Below are 9,660 nucleotides of genomic sequence, written 5' to 3'. Positions count from 1 at the left end.
TGATCCTATTAAGTCTTTGGCAAGGAATGCTTTCTTCATAAAATCTACCTTTAATCGGGAGTCCTCCTAGTATCCATAAGTCCATAAGGAGATGGACATCTCACCAGCTGAGGTGTGAAGAGTGTTTGTTGAAGGACACCATGCCTCGCAGAAAGCCCGATCAATGTCACTGTTGCGATCATATGTATATAGGGAAGCCATCACAGCATTAAATAGGGAGGCTCGCTTGAGTACTGCCGTATTTCTAGCAACAACGAGCTCTAACCACTCCCAATAATGAGGAAGATTGTAAAATTCTCCATGTACCTTGAGCACATTTCCCCAACGAATTTTTGGGTCGTTTATAATTCGACGACCCAACGTTGATTCTGGATCCTCATTTGGAGGCTTGTTGTGAATCGAAGACTCCAGAAACCAAGATTTTAAAGATGAATTGGGATTTACAAACCGTTCCTTGGACCATTTAGGCAAAAAGATAAAATTGTCCTCGGGTATTTGGGAGTCCATATATTCTCATATGTCCCCTCTCTCACAGGAAGAATGATCCCTTCCTCTAAAGATTGATCTACGTCTTTCAGGATAATTAAACACCTTTTGGTCAGTCAGAATACTCAGTGAAGTGCACCATGATGAAAAGTAGAGTTCCTGCAAATATAATAATAATAATAATAAGAATAGAAAAAAACCAAAACAAAAAAAAACAAAAGAAAAGAAAAAAAAGAAAGAAAGAAGAAAAAAAAGGGGGGGGGGGAAGAAAAAAATGAAGATTGAAGCCCGACGATGACAAGAATCGATCTCTCCTACTAGGGCGATAGATCTGACGGCAAAAGCCGATCGTCCCTAGAAGAAGCTCAACAAAGTCATTTGCAAACGAAGATCGAAGCCCGACGATGACAGAGTCGATCTCTCCTACTAGGGCGATAGATCTGACGGCAAAAGCCCGATCGTCCCTAGAAGAAGCTCAACAAAGTCATTTCTGCAAACGAAGATCGAAGCCCGACGATGACAGAGTCGATCTCTCCTACTAGGGCGATAGATCTGACGGCAAAAGCCCGATCGTCCCTAGAAGAAGCTCAACAAAGTCATTTCTGCAAACGAAGATCGAAGCCGACGATGACAGAGTCGATCTCTCCTACTAGGGCGATAGATCTGACGACAAAAGCCGATCGTCCCTAGAAGAAGCTCAAAAGTCATTCCTGCAAAAAAAAAAAAAAAAAAACAAAAAAAACAAAACAACACAAAAAAAACAAAACAAAACAAAACAGAATTAAAAAAAGCAAAACAAAAAAAAAACACACACACAAAAAAAGAGAAAAAAGAGAAAGGGAGAAGAAAAGTTTTCTATACCTTTCTGCTGATTGGATGAGGTATAAGTGAGTAGGGTGTGAGTCTATTTATAAGTCCAACAAATCCAATTTTTAAAAGGATTAGGAATGATATTTAATTATTTTTTTTAAAAAAAAAACAAATCCAATTCCTAAAAGGAATAGGATTGATTTTAAATATATATATATATATATAAAGAAAAGATAATCCAATTATCTTATTTTATTTTAAATTATTTCTTTTTTTTTTGTTGGATAAATCTCAAGTTTAACTTTTATTGAGATATTTAAAATATTTAAAAATTTCAACATTTAAAAATATATATATATAGATAAATATTCTCAATTTCAAAATTCAAGTTAAATTAACTTGCATATATGACCTCATTTTTATCATGAATTTAAATCGGAGCATAAATCCAACTTTACCTAAGATTGAGGACCTGATTTTTTATCTCAAATTAAAATTGGTCATTCCAAATTCTTATGCATCCCCAAGATAAATTAAGGTACGGTAGAAACTTTATCCTTATTTCAAAATTAAAATTTTGGTTATATTCCAAATTTTACTTAAAAAAAATCATCATATTAAAAATTTTTTTTATCCTCAAATAAAATTAAGTTAGGAATAAAACTTTGAATTTTTTTAAGGTTTGGCCATATTCCAACCCTTATTTTAAATTGAAATCAAACTCACGTACTAAATTCAAGTTTGATTAATTTGATATATTGAATTGAGTAAAAAAAAAAAAAAAAAAGAAGCTCGTACTTTGACTTCAAATTTATCTTTTCGAGATTCATTCACCCATATACGTGCATAAATCTCGAAAAGGGGGCATTTGTTGAATAAGAAATTTTGAGACTAATCACTAGTTGCCATATCATTTATTAAGTTAATGATGAAAAGTACAAATAATTAAATTTGGGACTAATTAAAATTGACATATGCTCCAAATTAAAGAGTTGAAAATAAATAAAATGGTCATTCTAATAATGCCACATGTTTTCATATTAATAGTTGGATTAAGTTAATCATTTTAGTTCAATTAAATATTATTTACTTGGACTAAGTTCAATTAAGCCCAAAAAATAAGCTTAATTGAACCCAAAGACTAAATATAACCTAAGTCCATATGGTTGAGCCCATGGGTCTGGTCCATGGACCAACCAGGTTCAAACCCATAAAGCCCACCAGTGAAATCTATAAATAGAGGAATTCTCCTCATTTGTAGGGGTTGGAAATTTTGACTCTAGAAGATCCAGAGAGAATTCTTCAAAGAGCTAGAAGACTCCCTAACTCCTGAAGTCGACCATCCTCGAAGATTGAAGCTTCTTTAAAGATACAAGCTTTCTTCAAGGCTTCAACTTCAAGAACATCACGTGCTTCGCTTCCTCAAATCAAGCTGAAGCATCCAGTTGAGAGAGAATCAGAGGATCAAATTCTAGAGATTGAACCGCATCGCATCAAATCAACAAAATACAACATCAAACTCAAGTTCAAGTCCACGAATTAAATTCTCCGAAAATCTCGTGCGAACACATATATTTCTAAATAAATTTATTCGACGAAAGTGGCTAGATTGGTGGGTTCGACGGCGAAGGCTTGTTGTGGCAGCAACGACAACAGTGGTTGGAGTGTGGAATCGACGACGACAAGTGGCAAAAAATTGGAAGGCAAGGGTTCTTCATAACGACTCGGTAGCCCACTTCGTTCGACGAGATTTTTTTGCATTTTTGGTAGAGTGAGAAAAAATTGCATTAAGACTTCATTCGACGACATCGTTTTTGCTTAAGAGAAAATTTGATGTTTTTACTTAGTTGTAATTGCGTGAGAGAGGGAAATTAAAAAATTTTGAAATTTGAGGTTTTTTCATTTGAAATTTTTTTTAATGACAAAAAAATTGTCGTTAATTAATGACCCAAAAATTGTGTGAAATAAATTAAATTGTGTCAATAGAATTGTTTTAAGAAATAATCCATATTTTTATTTTCAACAACACATGTACCTCATCCACCTCTTTTTTCTTTTATTTTCAACGACACAATGTCTTGATTAAAATCCATTTTTCTAGTGACAAATGTATCCATACCAAAGTGGGAAGCAGCTAAGGGGACGAAGGTATATTCGGAGAGAGATTGTTAAACAATTGTAAAAAGTAAGCCCAAGAAGAGAGGTCCAATAAAATTCAGCCACCTCTCACATAGTAATTGAAATAGTCTAGCAATTTCAACCATTTCCCTCACAGAGAAGAAGAAGACCATAGCCACTCGAGGCTTTTGCACATACAAACACCAAGAAGATGGTGTCCGGTTCCGTACCTGTGCTAAGCGCGTCGTTGTTGACATAAAGTTTCTATATACAAAGCTATGTATCTCTACCCTTGACTTCTCTTTCTCTCTTTCTACCTTTTTTATCCTTTCTTTCTCCCATTCACTCAATACACTTGCAAGAACCTTCATTTTTTTTGTATTTAAATTTTCTTGGCACCATCCTTTTTTAATTATCAAGGCTTTGTTATTGTGTACCTGTATTGTGTCGTGCCTCCTTCACTTCTCATCATCATTTTCATGTCACATCTCTACCTTGTCAATTTTCGTTTTTCACTCAGCTTTCTTTCTTCATTTGTCTTCACTACTCTCTTCGCTCCTTCTTCTCAAGCTCTAACTTTTGCTATTATTAACCAGTCTCAAATGACCATTGGAAAACCTATAGCCCACTGAGAGGCAGCCAATATAGTAATGCCTCTAATGATAAACTCCAATGAAATCAAAAGTTCTTCTTTGAGATTTGGAAAAATATATTAGATAAAGCATAATTAGTTGAAAAAGAACCTTAAAATTTTGTGTTAAACGACTACAATTTCATCGTAGAATATGCCATATTGACAGCATATTTTTCCTACAAAAACATATTAACTAAAATAAGCTCATAAACACGAAAATGCACTAAGTGTTGGTTAACATACACTACCTTGAAATATGATGAAGACTTTATTTCTCCCAACCAGACAGCATAATCAGGAGGTAGTTTGGGAGCAAACAGAATTGACTTAATTTCCACTAGCAATATCCTATAAAAATTTCAAATTCTTGAAATATGGAAACCAATGGAAGTTTTAGGGAATGAAGTATAACCTCTAAATACAGAAGGACGACATAAAGGGGAATGAAGACTCGAAAGAAGGACGACGTTTTCGTAGAGAAGGACGACAATTTTGAGGGACAACGGACACGATTTCAGAGTATTAGGGATGGTAGATGGCGAAAGTCTTAGGGATCTCGTACTCAGTGGATGGTGAACGACTGAAAGCGAAGGACCTAGTACGCATTTTTGGAGAGGGCGTGTGAACGCGGATGGACGGACGGTGAACACGGCAGAAGTGAGAGATCCTCATAGAGAACTTGGCATTTTCGAATGCGGTAGAGACAAGTCTAGGGCTTCGAAGGATTCAACCCAATATTTTCTTTATATATATATATATATATATAATATATATTTAATAACACTTGACGTTTTTAAAACGTAAAGAAAAACGATTTTACTTGACGTCTAAAAAACATCAAGAAATTTAAAAAATAACTCTTCTCCGGCTTTTTATAAAAATTCTTGACGTTTTAAAACATAAAGAATTTTTAAGATATTTCTTGACGTTTTTAAAATGTCAAGTAAAAGTACATATTACTTGACGTTTGAAAATTTTGAAGAATGTTGAATATATAAACATTCTTGACGTTTTTAAAACGTCAAGAAAAAATACATATTAGTTGATGTTTAATAAACGTCAAGAAATCTGAAAATTGACCTACCCTCGCCTTTTCTAAAAATTCTTGACGTTTTATCTTTGGAACTACCCCTTTCTTGACGTTTTTTGAAAAAAAATGTCAAGAAAGAAAAACAACAAACGTCAAGAAAGGCCTTTTTTGTAGTAATGACATACAATATATATATATACATAAATAAATAAATAAATATATATATATATATAATGAATTAAAATGGTTTTGTTGCTTTACTGTTTTACTCTATAAAGGAAGAGCATTATAAATATATTATTGAGGAAACATCTTTCGAAATGACTGGTTTTGGAAGTGTCATTAGATTTTTAGTTAGTTAAGCACATTTTCCTCCCAAATAGTAGTCGAAATACAACTGTTTTTTAAGAAGAAGAAACCGAATCCTTCAAACTAGGATAAAAGTCATTATCTATTAACATAGAGTTAAAGTTACAAGGTTGAAGGCTAGAGGGAAGCCTGAAACAACCTAATCTAACAAAGCTTAAAGTTAAGAGTTGGTAGTAACATCATATTAGTTACAAGATGAATGACGCCTAGACCAAACTTCGATCAAGTTACATGTGTCTTCCCACAAGTTAACAATAAACCTTGATTTATCCTTAAAAATTCTATTGTTTCTTTCTATCCAAACAATCCAAAGTAAGCCAGTTATGGAGGAGGAATACACATTAGAGAGCTCAATTATGGATGGAGGAATACACAACTTTTTCTCGTGGTCATTTTCCTCGTGGGCATTCTCTTCATGTTTCTTCTTATTCCGACTAAAATACAAGCACAAATTATTCTTCGCCTTCGTATAGGTTTGTTTGAAGAAGATTAAAAAAGTCCTTAATTTATCTCGACACTTCCAAAACCAGAATATAATACCCGTGCTACATAAATCCCTCTTTCCAAATAGTCGAACATGAACTATCCATGCATATCTTGGAATAAACAAGAGAAACCCTAACTAAACGCAAATAGAAAATACGTTGCAATCTAAAATATAGTTAAAGAAACAAAAAGAAGTTTTAATGTTGTGGGTTTTTTACTGATCTTCTTCAACAACAAAATAACTCAACGCCACAGTTCAATTTTTCCTTCCACGAATTGGGTTTTTAAAGAGTTTTCACCGCGAATAAATTTTTTTTGGTTCGACAAGTAACAACATGTGAATCCCCAAATGCAAGGTTTTATTAAAAATTAAAAATATAATTTTTTAAAAAAATTATAATACCTAAAAATATATTTTTTTTATATTTATAACCTAATTTTCTGTCATTGCATACTTGAGAGAAATATATTTTTCAATTAGCATAATAACCTTTATATAGTAAATTAAATTTGTAGAATGAGAAAAGACCTTAGATCCAAAAAAGTTATTTATTTATTATTGGAGTGAATTGTATAATTAATGTAGTTAATGGATGGTTTTGTAACCATAAAAAAATAATGAAAATAATTTTCTAAAAGAATGAATGAAAATTTGGAAAGTTAAAAGGTTTTAGGAATTAAAAAAAAGGGTGTAACATTATAAAAGACTACCAAATATACTGTAAGAGACATGCATTAAAGGAGCTGAGTGTCACGTGTGAAATTTTGACCCCAAAAATCACCCCCAAAATTGCGCTAATTCATGCCACGACTCCTTCAGCAAGGCCCAGGAGCAGCCCAACGTGGTCCTAAGACAGCCTAAGGGCGACCACGACATGTGCCTACGGCATTGGCATGCACCTCTCGAGGACAGCTCACAAGCCCCGCACGCGTGCCACGACGAGTGCCCATGACAGCCGAGTGTCAGCCCACGACACAGCCCCATAGCACGCCAGATGCCCGTTGACACGGCCATAGGCGCCCGGCACCAGCGCCCACCATCGACCCAGCGCGCGCCGTGTCCGCCCAACGTCCAGACGGCCCCAGAACCTCCGAGAAGCTTCCAGAAGAATCGGGAAGGCGCGCAACACTTCGCGTGGCGCGCACGGCGCGAACCCAACGCGCGCGCCGACGCCCCCAGATGCTTCCAGAAGGCTCCACACATGCCCATGTGTGTGCTGCCCGCCCATGCTCAGTCTAGACAACCCCAGAAGCCTCTAGAACGTTCGAGACAGTGCCAGAATGTGCTGGAATGCGCGGAGGCTCCCGAGAAGGCCCCGGAACGTGCTGGATGATGCTGGAACGTGCTGGAACACTCTAGAAGGCTATATGACGGTCAGCGAGTGTCATGAAAGGTCTAGTCCTCTCTAGAATGTTCTAGGCTTCCTTGTTATGTACCAAATGAACTTGTAATCTCTAGAATCTCCCTTGGCCGACCTTCTAAGGCCCAAGGTCGGTGGGGATGGTCTATAAATACTTGGGAGGGCCTCATTTGTATCAAGCCTTGCAACCTTGCATCTTGGCATGTCTTAGCCAAGCAAGGTCACCTTGCCACCCAAAGTCTCCTTGCCCATGGTATCCCCATGACAAGAAGACAGCATATTTGTACCCAAATATGTATTCATCTATTGTTGGAATGCAATGTATCATTCCAAAGACGTATCCATCCAAACTCCCTCATCCTTCCAACCTCTCTCATGTCTTGCAACCAACCTTAGTACTTCCGCTGCAACCGTTGTCGTAGTGCTTGGCACACTACCCCTTCCGGGAAAGGCTTACTTGGCTACGTGGGCATTGTAGTTAGCCAAGTGCCGCATGTATGGTTAGCTTCAAGATCCTAACCACGTGACATGAGGCATGCATACTACCAAATATACTATAAATAAACCATAATTCTTTTTTAAGAAATTAAACAACTAATTAAATATAAAGAAGAAAGATTAGAAAATGAATGATCAAACAAACTATGACTCATTTATTTTTGACAGGTTCGGCCAGTATCACCTGACAATTCATTTTCACCAAGAGAATAAACATGAGTAGCCTTGGAATCAAGTTCCTCCGATAAAAGCCACGGAGTTGATGGGTTAGAGACAGAACCAGAATTTGAGTTCAACGATGTGGATGGAAAATTCTGAAACTAGGAGCAACAGGAAGTTAAGACAACGAATTATTTTCAATATAGAAAGGCTAATTGTAAGAAGTTGTTAATGAAGTGTCCAAATGCATTATGGTAATATTGGGTGCAGAATGTTTGGAAGTTTTATCCGTGTGCTGTGAAGCACCACAGAGTTGAAGCATATGAAACCAGTGTTTATCTGACAAAAAATAGTGTCATGATCATTGCCTTTCCATTCCATAAATTTATGGATAGCAGAAGAAAGAGAACTCTCAACACTTGAATCACCATATAGCACTCTACATCCAGGTGGTGCCTTGATTTTTGAAGATTTAGTTAAAAGCAGTGATAAAATTGGTACATAAATTACAGTGCATTTCTCGATATGCAACAACATTAAGAGCAACTTAAAGACAACATCATCAAGAAATCTAGTATTTAAAATGTACAAAGAGCAGTAGTAAACATATGTATTTTATGGCTGACTTTATCCATAATAAATGTTGGATTAAATCATCAAAATAAAACACAAACAGATAATTATCGAGTTTTTCAATGGAGGATAGAGAGGAAGACATGCATGCACAACTACTAGATCTATATGGTGCCAGACTGCCAGTAAAAATTTAAAGACACACATGACAACATTATTTTGGATGAAGTTCTAATATTGCAACCATGGAGGAAAAATCAGCAAATCTTAAATAGATGTAGTAGTCCAAATGATAAAAGTTTGTCTCAAGATAATATTTCAGTAACTGCAGATGCATTGTGTTGAACCTAACCTCTTGTGTTTCACGGTAATGAACAAGGACAATGTGTTCAAAGGTCCTGAACAAAAAGCAGAAGCAAGTCATAAATTATATAAGTAGAACACGATATACTGCCACTTCTAATTTCATTTTTCTTTGCTTGTGGCATGATGGGGATAGACCCCACTGAAACAACTGGTAGCAAGCAATTTAACAATTTTCTTTCAACCATAACATACTTATCTAGGAGCCAATAACACCGGCGAACAAAGGTTGGGCTATCTAGTCCATGGGCATAGTATACATGTATCCTTTCTACATTACCAACCTGCCGAAGAGAAAGAAAAGATTATCAAAGCACACCTTTTCTTGGTTATTAAGGCTGTAAAAGAATGAAAATTACCATAAATCTAAACACAGTTAATATTAGACCATTGAACAACCTATAGATTCAAAAGGAAAGACTCAAACCACCAATAGACTGGTTAATCATTTAAAATGATCTCCAACAACATGATACGCAGTATATCGTGCTAGATCCATAATTACCACATGTGGACTCCTATGGTAATTTCATTGATGATACGCAGCTAGTAGGCAAGATTATGAAATGAAGACGGTATGTGAGAAGATTGAAAAGATCAACATGATAAAATTATAGGGATTTGAATTTATATCTTAAGAACACCAGAGTCAAATGCTTAAGCTGATTAACTGTGTTAAATTTAACTCTATAATATATTTTAAATCTGAACAGTCATTAAACAACTACATTTTGAATAAGCTTTAGAGAATATTAGCAAAAACAGTAGAAATT

General features: G+C 35.5%; 1 long non-coding RNA gene across 1 annotated transcript; it reads right to left on the bottom strand.

Annotated features, from left to right (window-relative positions):
* Window positions 1–7,937: 7,937 nt before the first annotated feature.
* On the bottom strand, window positions 7,938–9,439 carry LOC116405455. The gene is made up of 3 exons (XR_004218586.1): window positions 9,083–9,439; window positions 8,877–8,922; window positions 7,938–8,112 (listed from the first exon to the last, which is right to left on the bottom strand). It is a non-coding gene; the product is annotated as an uncharacterized LOC116405455 (long non-coding RNA).
* Between the last annotated feature and the right edge of the window lie 221 nt (window positions 9,440–9,660).

The sequence above is a fragment of the Cucumis sativus genome, unplaced genomic scaffold, assembly GCF_000004075.3.
Source record: "Cucumis sativus cultivar 9930 unplaced genomic scaffold, Cucumber_9930_V3 scaffold106, whole genome shotgun sequence".
Classification (NCBI taxonomy): domain Eukaryota; kingdom Viridiplantae; phylum Streptophyta; class Magnoliopsida; order Cucurbitales; family Cucurbitaceae; genus Cucumis; species Cucumis sativus.
This window is presented reverse-complemented; position numbering and strand designations above follow the sequence as displayed.